The sequence below is a fragment of the Tupaia chinensis genome, unplaced genomic scaffold (assembly GCF_000334495.1).
Source record: "Tupaia chinensis unplaced genomic scaffold, TupChi_1.0 Scaffold000050_1, whole genome shotgun sequence".
NCBI classification, from domain to species: Eukaryota; Metazoa; Chordata; class Mammalia; order Scandentia; family Tupaiidae; genus Tupaia; species Tupaia belangeri.
The window spans coordinates 3,083,379-3,102,449 of record NW_006159508.1 but is presented as its reverse complement, the minus strand read 5'-3'; the positions used below and the strand labels follow the sequence as shown (position 1 = coordinate 3,102,449).

Here is a 19,071-nt window from a genome sequence, read left to right as displayed (position 1 = left end):
AGGATTGCGGCGTGACCATCCCCCCTGGGGGGTGATTTCTCGCTTTCTGTCTCTATGTCTCTGTCTGTCTGGTGAGCGCACGCGCCCTATAGCTAAAACCTCTCCCCCCAAAAAAAATGCAAGGGCAACCCAGTGGAGGCGATTATGGGAAGAAAGAGTGCTCCAGCAGAATAACGGAAGCAGCTACAAACTTTAAAGCACGAGCCAAGTTCTCTGCAGCTAGTCCAATGACTTTGGAAGAATGACCTTTTTATTCATCATTACCTTTATCCTGGCACTTACCCTAAAGAAGTGACCATTCAGTGGAACCAGCAGATGGCGAAATGGTTATGTTGCTGGACTTCCATGTAGTCATCCACAGTTCAAGTCCCAGACCTGATGACTTAAACTCAACGCTGGGTGTCTGTGTCTGTGTGTGTGTGTGTGTGTGTGTGTGTGTGTGTGTGTGTGCTTAAGCTCCTGAGAAGAGAATGGAGAAGGGATTGTGTCGTGATCATCCCTCCAGGAAGTGATTTCTCACTCTCTGTCTCTCTCTGGCTTTCTGGTGAGCACACATACCCTAGAGCAAAAAACCTCTCCTAAAAAAAAAGAAGTGACCATTCAAATGGATCTGTGAGGAAATGAATGATACCAAGTGAGGTATCCAGATAGTGACATAGCAGTAAAATGTGCTCTACACGGCAGACCCACGTGGGAGGGGGTCTGGAGACTTCCCTGAGTTTGCCAGGGTGGATGGTGGTGTTGGGAACCTGGTGGAGTTTCTCTCTCCCTCCTCTGTTTCTTTCACGCACGGAAGAAATAAATAATCTTGAAGTAATAATACCAAGTGAGGAACATAATATAACAAATACATTGATCACAGCCATGAGGAAATACATAAATTCCTTCTGGGATTCAGTATATGACATAGCCAGTGAGTACATATTGTTAATCTGTCTTTTCTTAGCTGTATGTCATAGTGACTTCTTGTCTGTTTTCTCATTTATAGGTAGGGTAGGGTACATAACAACGTATCCCATAGAGTTATTGTGAGCATTAAATGAAGCAATTACTTGTACATTTGCAGAAAGATACTGGGCATTTGAGTCAGCATTCACTGTGTTTTAATTTATTTTCATTGATGTAGTTTGGAAGTTAAAAAGATAGGAATGATACAGATTTTTATTCTGTAAGGTAATTAAAGTGCATAAGAAAAGAAGTAAACTTTTTTTTTTTTTTTGTAAATCCTGTCCTTTTCTTATTTAACCTGTTGCTGAAAAAACTCTTGTAAGGAAATGAAAGAGATTCTAGGTAATGTGGTAGATACTGATGTGCAGTTTGTTGGAAATTTTCATTACACTACATATTATTACACTCTATATGCTTCTTAGAAATATTGTTGGAAACACCTTGTATATTTAAATCTGAAAGCTTGGGGTAGGAGGAATGTAACTTTTCCTTTTTGTGGCACTCCTGAGGTGGTTTAGAGATAACTTGATTACAATGATTTATCTTCTGGTTGGGAATGCTTTTTATTTTTTCTTTAAAAATATTTTTATGGGGACCAGCAGTTGGTGTAATGGCTATGTTACTGGACTCCCATGTAGTTGAACGTGGTTTGAGTCCCGGACCTGGTGGCTTAAACTCATGCTTGGTGCCTTGCATGTGTGCCCAGGATCCAAGAGGAGAATGGAAGAGAAGGGACTGTAGTGTGGCCATGCCCTCTGAGGGGGGATGTCTTGCTTTCTGTTTCCCTGTGTGTTTCTGGCGAGCGCGTGCGCCCTATAGCAAAAGCCTCTCCAAAAAAAAAATTTTTTTTTTATGTATGCATGCTTTGAAAAGCTAACTGTACTCCACCAAGGTGCACAGCAATTCAGTGTAAATCAGAGTGCTGGCCTGATAGTGCAGTAGTTAAGCACTGTGTGTGGGAAGCTGGATTCCATATGGCCAAGCACAGTTTGAATCCTGGTGACTTGAAAACCAGGCTGGGGGGAACCAGCAGTTAGTGTAATGGCTATGTCGCTGGACTCCCACGTAGTCGACCGCGGTTCGTGTCCCGGACCCGGCGGCTTGGAACTCACGCCGGGTACGTGTGCGTGCATGCCCAAGATCCCGAGAGGAGAATGGAGGAGAAGGGATTGTGGCGTGACCATCCCCCCTGGGGGGTGATTTCTTGCTTTCTGTCTCTCTGTCTCCCTCTGTCTGGCGAGCACATGTGCCCTATAGCGAAAGCCTCTCAAAAAAACAACAAAAAACAAACAAACAAACAAAAAAATATATATATATGCTGGACATTTACGTGTGCATGCTTAAAATCCCAAGAGGGAGAGAAATGGAAGAGAAGGGATTTCCATATGGCCAACCTCCCTGAAAGAGGTGGAGGTGATTTCTCATTTTCCCTCTCCCTCTGTCTGTCTACGGCAGGCACACATGTCCTGTCAGAAATCTGAAAAGAAGAGAAGAGAAAAGAAAAGAGAAAAGAGATCAATAAACACTGCCCATTGCTCTTATAAGTGATTTAAACTATTTGCTACAACAAGCATTGTATAAGAATGTAGGCAGAGGGGCCAGCAGGTGGCTTTTGGTTAAGGGCACTGGATTCCCACATGGGTGATCGTGGTTCAAGTCCCAGACCTTGTGGCTTGCTTTTTCACCTTCCCTCTCTCTCTCTCTCACTCTGTCCCTTTAGTGCGTGCTGTCCCTCTCTGGTCAAATTGAAGTAAGTAAATAGAATAAAGTTAAAGAAAATAATTAAAAAAAAAAAAGAATGTGGGCAGAATTGTTGAGAGAAGAAAAAAATGAAAGAATAGAGCATTTATTCATGCCTTCTGTCTCAGTCTGTTTTGTGCTGCTATAACTAGGTAATTTTTCGGTATTTACATTTTATTTATTATTTATTTATTTTAATTTGACCCAAGAGAGATATACAGAGAAAGAAGAGGGAAAGTGAGAAAGCAAGCCACCAGGTCCGGGACTTGAACCGAGGTCGGCCATGTGGGAATGTCCAAACCGCCTTAACTACCACACCACCTGCCAGCCCCAGACTAGGTAATTTGTAATGAACAAAAATGCTATAATGAATGGAAATTTAATAATGCACTTTATTAGCTCTCAGTTCTTGGAGGCTGGGAAGCCCAAGATTGTGGGGCTGGCACGGGTGAGGGTCTTCTTTCTGGGGCATCTCATGATGGCGGGCATCCTATGTTGAGATGGCACAGAGTAGATAAGAGACAAACCCACTTCTGTAATAATGGCAATAGTCCATTTGTGGGCATGGAGTCCTCAGACTGAAATACTTGTTAAAGGTCCCACCTCCCAAGACCTTCATGATGGCAGTTAAATTTCAACATGAGTGGGACCAGCAGATGCCATAATGGTTATGTCGCAGGATTCCCAAGTGGACAACAGTTCTAGTCTGGAACCTGGCAGCCTAAAACACACACTGGGCACATGTGCATGTATGCCCAGAATCCCACGAGGAGATGGAAGAGAAGAGGTTGTGGCTTGGCCATTCCCCTTGGGGGGTGATTTCTTGCTTTCTGTCTCTCATTCTCTCTCTGCCTCTCCAGCAAGCGCATGTGTCCTATAGTAAAAATCTCTCTTAAAATTTTTTTTCAAACAAAAACATTCAAACCGTAGCACCTTCTCTTTGCATTTCTTTTAAGAAGTCATTGAACTGACCACCCCCCCACCCCCGCTTTTAAGTTTATTTATTTCTTCCATGAGCAAGAGAGAGCCAGAGAGACAGCTCCCCAAGTGTCTTGATGTCACGATCTTTCCCCAGCTTCAGCCAGCCCTGGATCATGTTTGTGCCAGGTGTACTCAGGGAGGTCTCCAGATGCGAACCTAGAACCTTCCCATGTGGGTCATTGTATCTGACTGCTGCACCACCATCACTGTGTACTTTATTCCCATTTGTCCTTATCTTGAAAGAGGAATACCGTGAGTTCAGGGTGGTTTGTAGTAATAATAGTAGTCACATAGATTGAGCACTTACTATGTGCCGGGCCGTGTTCTAAGCTCTTTACACTTATTGTTTTGTGGACTCGCATGACAAACTGAGACATAGAGTCTGTCATCACTGTCATTTAGTCAATAAGGAAAATTCAGTAAGGCAGGTTAAAGAGTTGACCCAAAGTTCCACTGCGAGTGACTAGTGGACAAGGGTTCCTGCGTAAGATACTGTTGTCTTCTTCTTTGTGCTCTGTAGAGTTTTTTTTTTTTTTTTTTTAGGGGTTTTTGCTATAGGCCGTGTACCTCCCCCAAAAAAGATGAGGGGTGTACACTCGCCAGAAAGACAGAGAGAGACAGAGACAGAAAGTGAGAAATCACCCCCCCAGGGCAGATGGCCATGCTGCAATCCCTTCTCCTCCATTCTCCTCTCGGGATCGTGGGCATGCACGCACATGGGCCCGGTATGAGAATAAGCCACCAGGTCCAGGACTTGAACCACAGTCATATATGGGAGTCCAGCAACATAGCCATTATGCCAAGTGCTAGTCCCCTCTGTAGTTTTTTATGTACAGTTGATAAGCATATTCTTTTTATTTTGGGCAAAAAAATGATTGCAGCCTATTGTCTCTAACCTTATAATAATATGTCTGTATGTAATCTAAAGAAATTGTAATTCATTTATTCCTACCAAAACTATAAAGTTAAATCTTAAAATCTTATTCGTACTGAAGCATAATTTAATAAGAAACAAGTTATTGGGGTTTGGATTTCTATGACATTTCCTTATGCTATGTTCTTACACATTATGACATTATTTTTCAAATGTAATTATATATGTATATGTGTATAATATGAATATAATAACTACAAGGGGCGCTTCAAAAAGCTTATGGAAAATGCATATTATGAAAAAACAAAGCATGAATTAAAAAATAATTTGCACCAAAATAAACTCAACTTTAGGATCAGCAGATGGCATAGCAGTTACATCACTGGACTCCCACATGGCTGACTGTGGTTCAGGTCCTGGCACGTGTGCGTGTATGCCCAAGATCCTGGGAGGAGAATAGAGGAAAAGGGGTTGTGATGTGGCCATCGCCCTTGGGGGGTGATTTCTCACTTCCCTTCTCACCACATCTGTTTCTCTCTCCCTCTGGCAAACACTCATGCCCTAGGGCAAAACCTCTAATAAATAAATAAATAAACTCAATTTCATTTTCCATGAACTGTTTTGTTTTTAGATTTTTTTGCCATAGGGCAGGTGTACTCACTAGAAAGAGAAGGAAACAGGGAAAGTGAGAACTCATTCCATGGGGGCTGGCCATGCTGCAGTCCCTTCTCTTCAAGTCTTGTCTTGGGGTTTTCGTCGTGTTTATGCACTTGCCCAGCATAATTTTCAGGCTGGCAGGTCTGGATTCCAACACACAGTTGGCCGTGTGGGTCCCAGTGCCTTAACTTCCATGCCACCTGCCTGCCCAGTGGTAAACATTTCTTTTTCTTTTTTTTTTTTTTTTTTTTTTTTTTGGAGTGGTTTGTGGCGCTCGCCAGACAGAGCAGAGAGAGGCAGAGAGAGACAGAGAGACAGAAAGTGAGAAATCACCCCCCGGAGGGATGGCCATGCTACAATCCCTTCTCCATTCTCCTTTCGGGATCTTGGGCACGCACGCACATGCTCCTGGCCTCTGAGTTTAAGCCACCAGGTCTGGGACTTGAACAACAGTCGACTATGTGGGAGTCCAGCAACATAGCCATTACGCTAACTGCTGGTCCCGCCCAGTGTTAAACATTTCTATTAGCTGTGCATTCAAAAACTTCTGTATGTTCATACCTCAAGAGAAAGAAATCAGAATGGGCTTTAAAGGAATGTGATATCCTTCAGTATCTTTTTTTAAAATTATTTTTATTTCACTTTATTTATTTATTTGTTTGTTTATTTTAATTTGACCAGAGAAGGACAGAGCAAGATAGAGAAAGTGAGAAAGCAAGCCACCAGGTTCAGGACTCAAACCATGGTCAGCCATGTGGGAGTGCAGCGCCCTTAACCACCAAGCCACCTGGCCCCTTTCGGTATCTTCTTTAGTTCTTTTTCCTATTTGTGTTTTATACTGCTTCTTACCCCAACACATACACCAAAGGGTACCAAGGTCCTAGACCCTGGAACAGGTGAATGTTGCTTTCTATGGCAAAAGAGATTTGGGGAGTCTGGATAGTGGCACAGAGGTAAAACATGATGCTCTGCAAGGCTGACGCACATGGCAGTATTGTAGGTTTGCCTCCGACCCTGAGTACACTGGGCACATGTACATGGGCACACATGATCTGGGCTAGCTGAGGCTGGGGTGGATTGTGGTGTTGAGACCTTGTTGGGGTACTATCTCTCACTCTCTCTTCATCTCTCTTGCTCATGAAAGAAGTAAAGAAACAAGCTTTCAAAATGACCTTTGGGAGTTCCCAATTGTTTGCTATGGGGTTCAGTAAATAGTACTCTGTTTTCCAGCAGTCAGTGGTGGTGGTGTTGGCAAGAGTGCCATTTGGAAACATGGAGAATTTTGGCAGGCTTAGTGGTGTTTGTTGTTGGAGATTGCCTTGGCATAATCTTAGGTGAAAGTGATGCCTGGGGTTTCTCACTGATTCATTTCCTCAGCATGGAATTCTGGATAAACTGTATCTCACTTGGTGGGTGGGTGGGCAGGAAGAACCCTGAAGACCTCATTACAGAGGAGTTTACCTCTTTGAAATTCCTTGCCGAGAGATTATTCTACACCATTTGGATTTCTTTCTCTTTAATCTGAACAGTTTTGGCTGCTGAAGGAACTAATTAGACAGAAAGAGATCTGGTATTTTTGGCACAGAGCTTTTCCCCCTGTGTCTAACTGCAGTAGTGCAGGCAATAGCATGTAGATCTGCAGTGCTGGAAGCCACATGGCTTCCCTTGTCAACCTGAAACACTGGCCTGGGGAACCCCAAATTCTGAGCCTGGGAGAGGTGGATTCAGACCCTTCACTCAATACAATAAAATTAAAATTAAAAAAGAGAAACTTGTTCTTCTGAAATTAATTGAATCCTAGAATTTTAGAGCTTGGAGGGATCTTGGAAGATCCATGCATCTCTGCTACTCGCTGGGTGAGGCTTGTCTTTCAGGTGGAAAGAGGGTGGGGCTTTTTGACATAAAGCGCAGTGCCCTTCCTGGTGTCTGGCAGAAGAAGAGACAAAGTAAGCTGGAGACTTGACACATTTTATCCACAGACCAGTCCGAGAAGACTTATTCCTACTACTGTGTGCTCCTGCAATCCCTTTTTTTTTGGAGAGGTTTTTGCTATAGGGCGCATGCGCTCGCCAGACAGAGAGACAGAGAGATAGAAAGCGAGAAATCACCCCCCCAGGGGGGATGGTCACGCCGCAATCCCTTCTCCTCCATTCTCCTCTCGGGATCTTGGGCACGCACATGTGCCCGGCGTGAGTTTTAAGCCACTGGGTCAGGGACGTGAACCGCGGTCAACTACGTGGGAGTCCAGCGACATAGCCATTACACTAACAGCTGGTCCTCTGCAATCCCTTTTGAGTATGCATCTTTCCACTAACTATATTTACCAGTTTATTACCAAGGATATCAACCCACTTGGAAATGTCAGTGGCTTAACACAACGAAGATTCATTTTCTGCCCACAGGTCATGTCCAGTCTCAGGGTGGAAGGTGTCTCTTTGCTCTACCCTGCAGTCACTCGGGGGCTCTGGCTGATAGAGGCCCCGCCATTCTGTAGCAAACCATCTATTCATAGAACACATGCCTTCCAGGTTGCCGTGGTAGGGAACAGAATTTACACCCACTCTTCTATGCTTCTGCCCAGAAATGATACTGTCTTTTGGCTTGTGGCTTATTTGTCAGAACTGGTCACATGACCCTGCCTAACGGTAAGGAGGCTAGAAATCTGGGGGAACACACGGGCTATTTGATGAGCACCAGGTTTTATGACCCTTGCGGTCTTCCAAGCCTCTAGATTCACGAAGCTTCCACTGTAACTTAGTGGAGACAGGGAAGCTGCCGCCAGCCACAGGGTAATAGAGTTCATGAGCAGAGCCACTGATACCACAGTGGGGAAATCAAGAGGCCAGCTGTGGCCTTTTGTGCTGATCTCGCTTAAATTACTTTTGCTGTGGGCTGTGTCTTCCTGGTTACTTTGTGTAGTAAGCTGAAAAATACTGTCCCTTCTCCCCTCCAAAAGATACCAAGGTCTTAGGCCCTGGAACTGGGCGAATGCTACCTTCTATGGCAAAGGAGATCGGCAGACACGGCTAAATTAAGGATGGTAAGGTGACAGGGAAAGAAGATTGCCTTTGACTATCAGGGTAGGTCCTAAATGCTCTCACATGTGTCCTTATAAGAAACAGTCAGGTGAGATTTCATAGAGACAAGAGGAAGGGACAGTAGGCCATAGAGGCAGAGATTGGAATGATGTGGCTGCAAGCCAAGAAATGCAGCAGGCACCAGGAGCTGAAAGAGGCAAGGAATGGATTCTCCTTTAGAGCCTTCTCTGAAGGGAGGGTGGCCCTGCCCTACCAATAGCTTGATTTTGGCTCAGCGAAAGTAAATTTAGACTTCTCAACTTTGGCTTCTGTGAGACCCAGAATTTATTTTCTTAATTATTTAATTGTATTTATTATTAGTAGTAGAAGTATTCAATTTGAGCAGAGAGAGACAGAGAAAGAGGGAGAGCGAGAAAGCAAGCCGCCAGGTCCAGGACCTGAACCACAGTCAGCTCTGTGCGAGTCCAGTGCCCCAACCATGCCACCTGCCAGTCCCGAGACCCAGAATATCTATGTGTCTGTGTTTTTTGTTTTTTGTTTTTTTTTCCCGTAGAAGATGTGAGCACTTGCCAGAGAGAGAAGGAGAGGGGAAAGCAGCCCTGGTGGGGAATGGTCACACCAGAATTCCTTCTCCATCTCTCCCTCCTTTCCAAATCTGGGCACAGATGCACATGTGCCCAGTGCATTTCTCAAGCCACCAGGTCTGGGACTAGAACCATGTGGTAGGCCATGTGGGATCCAGCTGTCCAAACCACTATGCCGTGGAGTGGGCCCAGTTTCTGTTGTCTCAAGCTACCAAGTTTGTGTAATTTTCTTACAGCAGCCACAGGAAACTCATGTACCTCGGTTGACAGTTTCCGGTGGTCAGTGGCTGTTACCCTAGTGACCAGTGCCCCGAGGAACTGGTGACTGGAGTGCTATGTTAGTGCTGATCCTCAGGATGCAGAGTGCATCTGTTACCTTTGTTTGTTAGGGTAAACCAAGGGGTGTGGGTCGCTGCTTTTCTTGTCCTACTAGATTCCTGTGCAGGCTTTCGTGGCAGGGCCGTGACAGGGCCACAGGAAGGGGATGAAGACTGGGGGCCTGGAGAGCTTGGATTCTGTTTAAACATTCTCCTATGTGGTCTCCCAGGAACAAAGGCAGCAAGTGGTACAGGGGTGAGACTAGACAAAATGCCACCCAGGATTCCAAGACGTAACCTCTGGGTTGGTATTAAATATTATGAACCATTCAAAATATTTCCACATAACCATATAAAACATCTCTATAAAATACTGACTTTTGCTTAGGAAAAATACGTTCTTTTGTGCATTTCTTATTTTAAAGACCTAGTTCAAGAGAGAGAGAGAGAGAGAGGTTCCCTCCTAAGAGTCTCATGCCACACTCCTCCTCTCTCCCCCGCATTCTCAGCCAGAATCACAGCATACATGCCTAGCTTGTGCATTTCTTTGTACAAAAAGTTTCTCCCCTCACAAGCTCCCATCGGTGGAATATGGGCTTAAGTAGTTCTCTTAGGAGGTGTGGGTTGTGTCGACCACCCATTACTCTGTTGTTGCTTTCCTCATGCTTGGTGGCAAGCGTTTTCAAAATACCTGGCGGGCTCTTTGAAATGTGACCCTGTGGAGGGAGCAAGCACATGGCGTAGTGGTTGTGTTGCTGGTCTCTCACATGGCTGACGGCAGTTTGAGTCTCAGACCCAGTGGCTTAAAAATTACTCTGGATGGGACCAGCAGATGGCATAGTGGCTACATCGCTGGACTCCCATGTATTTGACCACGTTCCAGTCCCAGACCCGGTGGCTTAAACTCACGCCGGGCATGAGTGTGCCCAAGATCCCGAGAGGAGAATGGAGGAGAAGGGATTGTGGCCCTCCCCCTCTGGGGAGGTGATTTCTCGCTTTCTGTCTCTCTGTCTCTCTCTGTCTTTCTGGCGAGCACACGCGCCCTATAAGAAATAAATCTCTACCAAAAAAAAAAAAATTGTTTTATTCTTCCCAGGTCTGGGACTTGAACCGTAGTCGACTACATGGGAGTCCAGCGACATAGCCATTACACCAACTGCTGGTCTCAATAAAACAATTCTTGAAAGAAAGAAAGAAAGAAAATCACACTGGGTGCATGTGCATGTGTGTCCAAAATCCTAGGAAAAGGAATTGCAGCATGGCCGTCTCCTCTAGGGGGTGATTTCTCACTTTCCGTATCTCCGTCTCTTCTGGCAAGCACACACACCCTATGGCAAAAGTCTAAAGAGAAAAAAGTGAACAAATAATTATGGAAAACAACCAGAATAGTGGTTTTGGGAAGATGATGGTGACCGTTGCTTCAGCATGGGAATCCTCAGCCTTTCCCCTCAGCTCTTTGCCTCCTGATGAGAATACGAGTGCAAACCTCAGAGCAGGCTCAGCACTCAGTGGAAGGGACCCGTCTTAGAGGACAAGATCTTAAATTCACTCTCATTTACCAAGGAGTAAAAAAACAGGGTATGTTCACTGTCTGTAGGAGCAAAATCCCTATCCCTGTCAACTGGTGTCATACTTGAGAGCCACTGCCCTCTGAAATACGAAAAGTGAAAACTGTGAAAACCGAAATTTCATATTGTGGCTAGCTAATTTCAAACCAGCAAATAGAGAGTTTTTTTTTTTTTTTTGATGTGTGTGTGTTTGTATGTGTGTGTTTATGATAAAGTGTGCACACACATGAGAGAGAAGCACCTTCAATAGGGTCTGGTCACACCGCCATCCCTTTCCTCTAGTCCTCCAGCCTGTTGGATCTTGGGCAGGTGCCTAGTGTGTTTCTGGCTGATCGGGTCAGGGATTTGAACCACTGTCACTATGTGGGATCTGGCTTCTCTCGAGCAGCGCATTAGCTTTATGTCACAGAGCCACCCAAGATAGGTTTCTTTCTTTCTTTCTTTTTTTTAAGAGTGTTACTAACAAGGGAATGCCAGGTGGTATGGTGATTAAGGTGTTGGACTCCCACCCAGCCTACTATGGTTTGAGTCTCAGACCTGGGGGTTTGCTTTCTCCCTTCCTTTTTTTTTCCCTCTCTGGTCAAATTTAAAAAACAGTAATAAGTAAAATCAAATAAATAAATCATTCTTTTTTAAAAAGAATATTAGTAACAAGTGAGAATATTAATTTTAATAGTATAATATGCAGTATAATACAAGAGGGTCTTTAAAAAGTTCATGGAAAGTGCATATTTTGAAAAATCTATACATGGATTTAAAAATATTCTGCACCAAAATAAACTCTTATTTTAAATCCATTTTCCCACAAACTTTTCAAAGTCCCCTTGTATAAATGAGATCATCTTTATCAAATTCAGTTTTCTCTGAACTTCAGTATTTGTCATTCTGTCGAGTCCTGGGTCTGATGTTGATAATGCCGTCTACTTTTTATGTTTTCTGGAAAAGTATGTCAGTGTAGTACTATCTGAAGAAATGTAAGAGCTATTAAAATGCTTAAAAGTAAAGTGATCAATTCTTCTTTTGTTCTCTTGACAGGATAATTGAAGCTATCTGCATAGGTTGGTTCACTGCCGAGTGCATCGTGAGGTTCATTGTCTCCAAAAACAAGTGTGAGTTTGTCAAGAGACCCCTGAACATCATTGATTTACTGGCAATCACACCGTATTACATCTCCGTGTTAATGACAGTATTTACAGGCGAGAACTCTCAACTCCAGAGGGCTGGAGTCACCTTGAGGGTGCTTAGGATGATGAGGATTTTTTGGGTGATTAAGCTTGCCCGTCACTTCATTGGTCTTCAGACACTTGGTTTGACACTCAAACGATGTTACCGAGAGATGGTTATGTTACTCGTCTTCATTTGTGTTGCCATGGCAATCTTTAGTGCACTTTCTCAGCTTCTGGAGCATGGGTTGGACCTGGAAACATCCAACAAGGACTTCGCCAGCATCCCTGCTGCCTGCTGGTGGGTGATCATCTCTATGACTACAGTTGGCTATGGAGATATGTATCCTATCACAGTGCCTGGAAGAATTCTTGGAGGAGTTTGTGTTGTCAGTGGAATTGTTCTGTTAGCATTACCCATCACTTTTATCTACCATAGCTTTGTGCAGTGTTATCATGAGCTCAAGTTTAGATCAGCTAGATATAGTAGGAGCCTCTCTGCCGAGTTCCTGAATTAATGCATTGCAAATCAGTTCTTACATACACTTTGTTTGATAGAAAGAGTTGACGCTGCTTCATATTCATGCGTTCCTTGCTGGGTGAGCACTACAGTGGTGTTGTCATCATTTTGGTAGAGTAAAATTTATCCTTCCCAGCGGAAGGGATAACACAGTTTACTTGTTCTGGAGTAAATAGGACTGAGACTGCAAAGGAGAGTAATGATAATGACTCCTAGAGTCAACCTTAGAACCTGATTTTATTTAGGCTTGTCTCCTCCTTGCCTTGAACAATTAGTGTTTTTTTTTTAAGTACATCATTTGAACATTTTAAAACAGAAACGTACTATTTTCCAAATGTTTCTCCATTTTATGAATTCAGAGAAACTTGGAACTTATAGTGTTTTTTGTTTGAGAATAACATTTTCATTTCTAAATGTTTTATAATTTCTCATATCAATGTCAGAAGTATCCTGGAAACATATGTCACATGCAGGAACTGTTTAACAAATACTCTAAAAATGTGGCCAAAATTTAAACTCTGTGATGCAGCTAGATACAAGCAGGAATAGTAGTTGAAAACTTACTCTATCATACGTCTCAACTCTCTGCTTAGTTTTTGTGCCTGTTATTTGCCTTCTCATACGGCTTCATGGAAGCTTGAGAATGTTCTCCCTTTTCTGTTTTGGGTTTCTTTCTTTCTTTCCTGACATAATTCAAAAACGCATTTAATAATGGAAGAGAGCTTGTGTTGTTTAACATTTTATTGGATAGTATATAATAGGAATTTATTGTTGTTCCCAGATGATAATTGTCCTAACATTTAGATGTCCAAACGAGAATATTTCCAACATAAAAATGTTAATAGAAATAGTCTCATATTATTCAATATTACAACATATATTTATCTTACGTTCTTTTCCCCCCAAACACCCTGGGTTTAATAAGACTTACCAGTTGAAAGGATATTTCTGCAGCCTTTTAATACCAAAGTCATACTTCTGTGTTATCACTGAATTATCATAAAAAAAGAAGAAATATTACTGTACCCTTAGTTGCTGTGTAGCTAAGTCCATTTTAAGCTTGCTAAAAGCAATGAATACATATTTATTTGATGTGATTCACCATTTTGAATCATGGCTATACCAAACTCTTCTTAGAAAAATATTGAATAATATGCTTTTAACCTGGCTAGATTATTAGGACTAAATCATATAGAAGTGATGGTCATTTGGTGCTGAATTTTAGCAATATAAGTTAGAATTTTACTTCTTCAACCAGTTACCATAAAGAAGTCGCATAAAGACACAGGTCGATGAAGAATGTGGTAACACTCATTTATCAGGGGTGAGGGGGAGAGGGGCTGGACAGTAGTGAGTGAGACAGGCGGCCCGGATGTATTTGTCAAAGAAGGGGTTACCGGAAGTGTTCATTAAAGGAATATGAGCCATTATCTTGTGTAAACCTTGACTATCACATGTCAAAAACCAGGGCAAGAAAGGATTTGATTGTGAGGGACTTGGGGTTAAAACCCGAATCTCTAGAAACCTTGCCTAGCAGCTTATTCTTGACGTACCTCTGAGTTGTGAAAAAAGCCTTGAGAAGTCACACTGCTTTATCCTTGTCACAGCTAAGGTCATAATAGCAAAACCATTTCCATTTCCCTAATTTCCTGTCCTAAGTTTATGTGATATTTTGCCCCCTGAAAAATCTCACCCTCTCTTCTGCTATTGTCCACTGGTATGCTACTTTTTACATACTCAAGCGTATTTATTGTATATTTATTGTATTTTAATATAATTGAAATAAATGGCATGGTTTATTTTTTCTTACCCATCTGGATCAAGGCTTTGTGATTCATACAAATAATGTGCAGATGATAGCACCTCCATTATGCTAATAAAACTATGTAACCGTCCATTCCACTGGCACTGAGAACTCTTCGTATGAGTGTGTCTTATCTCCTCAAGTGTCTTGAGAGGTGGGACCTTCCCTCATGCATGCATCTTCATATCCCCACAGTGTCTACTACAGACTCGAGCACAAGTCTGTTGACTGATTTGAGGGGAGAAATTTCTGTGAAGAGGTGAGGAGAGGCATGCATCTCTGTCTGTTTTCCTATAGCCTCACATGTAAACAGACAGACTCACAGATTGAACTGCTATTCGGTAACAAGTGAGAAATCGCTGTGGTTGACATCAGACTCTTCATAGAACCAGTTTTCATAAAGAGGCATGTTGAATATGTTTTTCTTTTTAAAGATTTATTTATTTATTTAATTCCAGTGTTGTTGGGGTTTTTTTAGACGATTTTTGCTATAGGGCCCATGTGTTCACCAGAGTCACACGGAGAGAGAAAAAGTGAGAAATCAGTCCCCTCTGGGGGGATGGCCACACTGCAGACCCTTTGTCTCCATTCTTCTCTCAGGATTTTGGGCACGCATGCATACATGCTTGGCATGAGTTTTAAGTCGCTGGGTCCGAGACTCAAAGCACTATAGACTACATGGAATCTAGCAACATAACCATTACGCCATCTGCTGGTCCCTATTACTATTATTTTTAAATTTGTCCAAAGAGAAAAAGGGGAAATGAGAAAGCAAGCTGCCACATCTGGACTCGAACCATGGTCAGCCATGTGGGAGTCCAGCACCTTAACCACCACGCCACTTGGTGGCCTCTGTTGAATAAATTCTAATGGGTAGCAGTTCAGCTACCCCTTCCTTAAAAAGGATGGGGACCAGCAGATAGTGTAATGTTTTCATTGTTGTACTCTCACATAGTCAATCACAGTTCGAGTCCTGGACCTGGTGGTTTAAAATGCATGCCAGGCATGTGTGCGTGCATGCCCCAAATCCCGAGGTCTCACTTTCTGTACCTCTGTCTCCAGTGAGCACACGCACCCATAGCAAACAATCTCTTTCTAAAAAAAAAGATGATGATGAGATAGAATAGAGTAGTTCATTCATAAGTGGAAAAAAAATGTATGTCAGAGTTTTGTCTTAAGGATACTGTAGTTTTTTATAACAGTGCATTTTCTTACCACCTTCCCTGAATGTTGCTGCTTAAAAAAGAAACCATTACTTAGCACTTCTTTCTCAGTTGTACTTTTAGACATTTCTCGTAACTCAGTTTTCATGGCAGAAAGGGTTCATTAAAATCTGTGTTAGTACCCTTAATACAGATACTATCCTTACTCAGAATACCCAAAGAGGAAAGAGCAAGCCAAATCCTTTGTTCTGATTTTACCTTATCTAAGCTTATATGACTTGATCTTGTATGTAACTTGTTTTGTATTCTCTAGTATGGGGCTTTTCAAAATCAGAAAAGCAACTTAATATATTTGAAGGTGAACATACTGAAACAAATCAGGACTTTATCTTTTTATCTTTTTTTTCTTCTTCTTTTTTTTACTATTGTATTGTCATTGTGGATTGCAATTGAAGCCGTTGGAGTTATTCTTAGTTTATTCTTAGTTAGTCTTAGTTACTTGTAACCCACACATTCATAATTTCTTTTTAATTGCCAGAGGGCATGTGTGCTTGCCAGAGAGGAGGAGAGGGATAAAGCACACATACACACACGCACATCCCCTATGGGGTATGGTTTCACCGTCATCTCTCCTCCATTTCTCCAGGCTGCTGGGATTAGGGGCATACATGCACATGGGTCTGCCATGTTTTTCAAGCCACCGAGGCCAGGATTTGAACTACTGTTGGCTGTGTGGCTGTGTGGGATCTTGCTCCTTTAACCACTAGGCTATGGGGCTGGCCCATAAAGTCTTTCTTTTTTTTTTGGAGAGGTTTTTGCTACAGGGCATATGCGCTCGCCAGACAGACAGAGAGAGACATAGAGACAGAAAGCGAGAAATCACCCCCCGGGGGCATGGTCATGCCACAATTCCTTCTCCTCCATTCTCTTCTCGGGATCTTGGGCACGCACGCACATGCGCCTGGCATGAGTTTAAGCCACCGGGTTCGGGACACGAACCGCGGTCGACTACGTGGGAGTCCAGCGACATAGCCATTATGCTAACTGCTGGTCCCCATAAATTCTTTCTTAAAAATGTTAAAATAGGGGCTGGCATGTGGTGTGGTGGGTAAGGGCATTAGACTCCCATATGGCTGACTGTGGTTTGAGTCCTGGAACTGGCAGCTTGCTTTCAAACTCTCTCTCCCTCTCCTTCTCTGGTCAAATTAAAAATACATACATACATACATACATAAGTTTTTTTTTTTTTTTAATGTTAAAATATAGAGCTAGCACGTAGTGTAGTGACTAAGGTGTTGAACTCTCACATGGTTGACTATCGTTCGAGTCCCGGATCCGGCAGCTTAAAACTTATGCCAGGCACTTGTGTGTACATACCCAAAATGAGGAGAATAGAGAAAGGATTGCAGTGTGGCTATCCCCCTAGGGGGTGATTTCTTGTTTTCTGTTTCTCTGTGTCTCCAACAAGTGCATGCACCCAATAGCCAAAACAATCTCTCTTAAAAAAAAAAAGTTAAGGGACCAGCAGGGGGATGGGCAGTTAAGGAACTGGACACTCCCACATGGCCAACCACAGTTCAAGTTCTGGACCTGGTGGCTTGTTTTCTCTCTCTCTCTTTCTCTCTTTGGTTCAATTAAAATAAAATGAATGAATAAATAAAACTAAAAGAAAAAGTTAAAATGTATATATTTTTTCACTGTGGCTGTCAGTATGTCAAAATAATATTTCCCGGGCTGGTAGGTGGTATGGTAGTTAAGGGCATTGGATTCTCACATGGCTAACCACGGTTTAAGTCTCGGACCTGGCAGCTTAATTTCTCTTTCTCCGTCCCTCTCTGGCCAAATTAAAATAAAGAAACCAATAATAATAATAATAATTTCCATATTTAGACTTTTGCCCAAATATCCTGTGACCTGGGAGGGGTGGAGGAAGGGTTCAGTTGACTGTTGGTGCTGGGAGAATTTTCTATGTTGGCTTTATTTCCTAGAAGCCCCTTATTTTACCTCTTTTCATTTCTACAGAAATGAAGAAGAAAACACTGAAAACTCTCAGCTCTGCTTTACTATTAAGCTTATGTACCTCCAGCTGTGATGTGTAACCCACAGACTATTTCCAGAGCCTCCTACCCTATGTGCATGTGTGTTCTCTTATGGTGTGTGACACCCAGTGTGATCAGGCATGCTGCAGATATTTTATAAGGTCATAGGAAGTTGGAAGTAAAGGACTCGCGAGACCTTCTGGTGGCCTTGCCTTGTCCCTTCCAATTGTAATAACCAGCGAACTCTGCTCCCAAGGGTTTCTTGGTTGTTTACTCCAGGAGAGAAGAGTGAGAAAGACCCCGACAGGGTTTTTGTGCTGTGATCCACCTCAGCCTCCCCTGGCCAGATCATGCACACACACACACAGCCTGCACACAAAGAGCTTCTTATACCTGAGCTCAGGACCCTTCCCATTCGGGTCCACTGTGTTACCGCTGAGCTGCCACCTGGCCCTCCATGGGTTTTCACGTTAGCCATGGTCACTCCAGTGTCAGCTTAGAGCTCTCTTCCCCTCCAACCTGATTTCCTGACTTTTGGTTCAGTACTCTTTGGATGAACTCCTTTTATTTTGTAATATTGGTAGGCATGAAGATTTTTTTTGGAGTTTATTTATTCCATGAGAGTGAGAAATAAAGCACCCTTGACAGGATCTTGACACCACAATCCATCCTCTAGTTTCAGTCAGCCCTGATCACTGTCACACACATGTCCTGTGTACTCAGAGAGGCCTCACAGCCAAGAGCTGACAACCTTCCAGTGTGGGTCTGCCTCTTAGAGTGGTCTGTTTTTCCACTGTACCACAGACTGGTCCCCATAAACTATTTCTTGTGTTTTTTTTAATAATTATTTTATTTATCTTTGTTTATTTATTTTAATTTGACCAGAGAGGGACAGAGAGAGAGAGAGAAAGTGAGAAAGCAAGCCACCAGGTCCAAGACTAGAACCATGGTCGGCCATGTGGGAATCCAGCGCCCCCAACCACCGTGCCACCTGTTGGCCCCAACTATTTCTTTTAAAAATATTTTCTTTGGGGCTTTGGAGTTCCCCATTTTCTTAGGTCAGATTCAAAAGCCAATGTTGGCTTTAGAAGACTTAGGTGTCAGGAAGAAGGGTTTGGGACCAGCATGTAAGTAAATTAGATATATTTTTTTTAATTTAAAGAATTATTTATTTAATTTTATTATTTTTAATTTGACCAAAGAGAGATTCAGAGAGAGAAACAAGCTGCTGCCAGGTCTGGTACTCGAACTGCAATCAGCCCTGTGGGAGATGAGCACCTTAAACACCATGCCACCTGCCAGCCCTAGTAAATAAGATTTTCTGCAGAATTTTTTCACATGCCAAACTTCACAGTTATGCACCCATTCCCATATATACAAATATGTGCAGAGATTTCCCAGTTATCAAGGCATTGTTTAGAAGAACCAGGCTGGGGCCAACAGATTGTGTGGTGGTTAAGACACTGGACTTCCCACATGGTCGACCACAATTCGAGTCCCAACCTAGCAGCTTGAAAATTACACTGGGTACATGTGCATGCACACCCAAAATCCCCTTCAGAGACTGGAGGAGAAGTGAGGACGGAGGGGGATCATTTCTCACTTTTCCTTTCTCTCTCTCAGATGAGGAAATGCACACTGTAGCTAAAACCTAGAAGAGCCAAGCTGAGAAATA

The 19,071-nt window shown here is 42.9% G+C and overlaps 1 long non-coding RNA gene across 1 annotated transcript in view; it reads left to right on the top strand.

Annotated features, from left to right (window-relative positions):
- The first annotated feature begins 7,781 nt into the window (after nucleotides 1-7,781).
- The window catches only part of LOC114009459 (uncharacterized), a 35,571-nt gene continuing 24,281 nt past the window's right edge, over nucleotides 7,782-19,071 (top strand). Inside the window, exons 1-2 of the long non-coding RNA XR_003550865.1 lie at nucleotides 7,782-7,845; nucleotides 11,743-11,816. This is a non-coding gene — a long non-coding RNA (uncharacterized LOC114009459). The remainder of the gene's footprint in view (nucleotides 7,846-11,742; nucleotides 11,817-19,071) is intronic.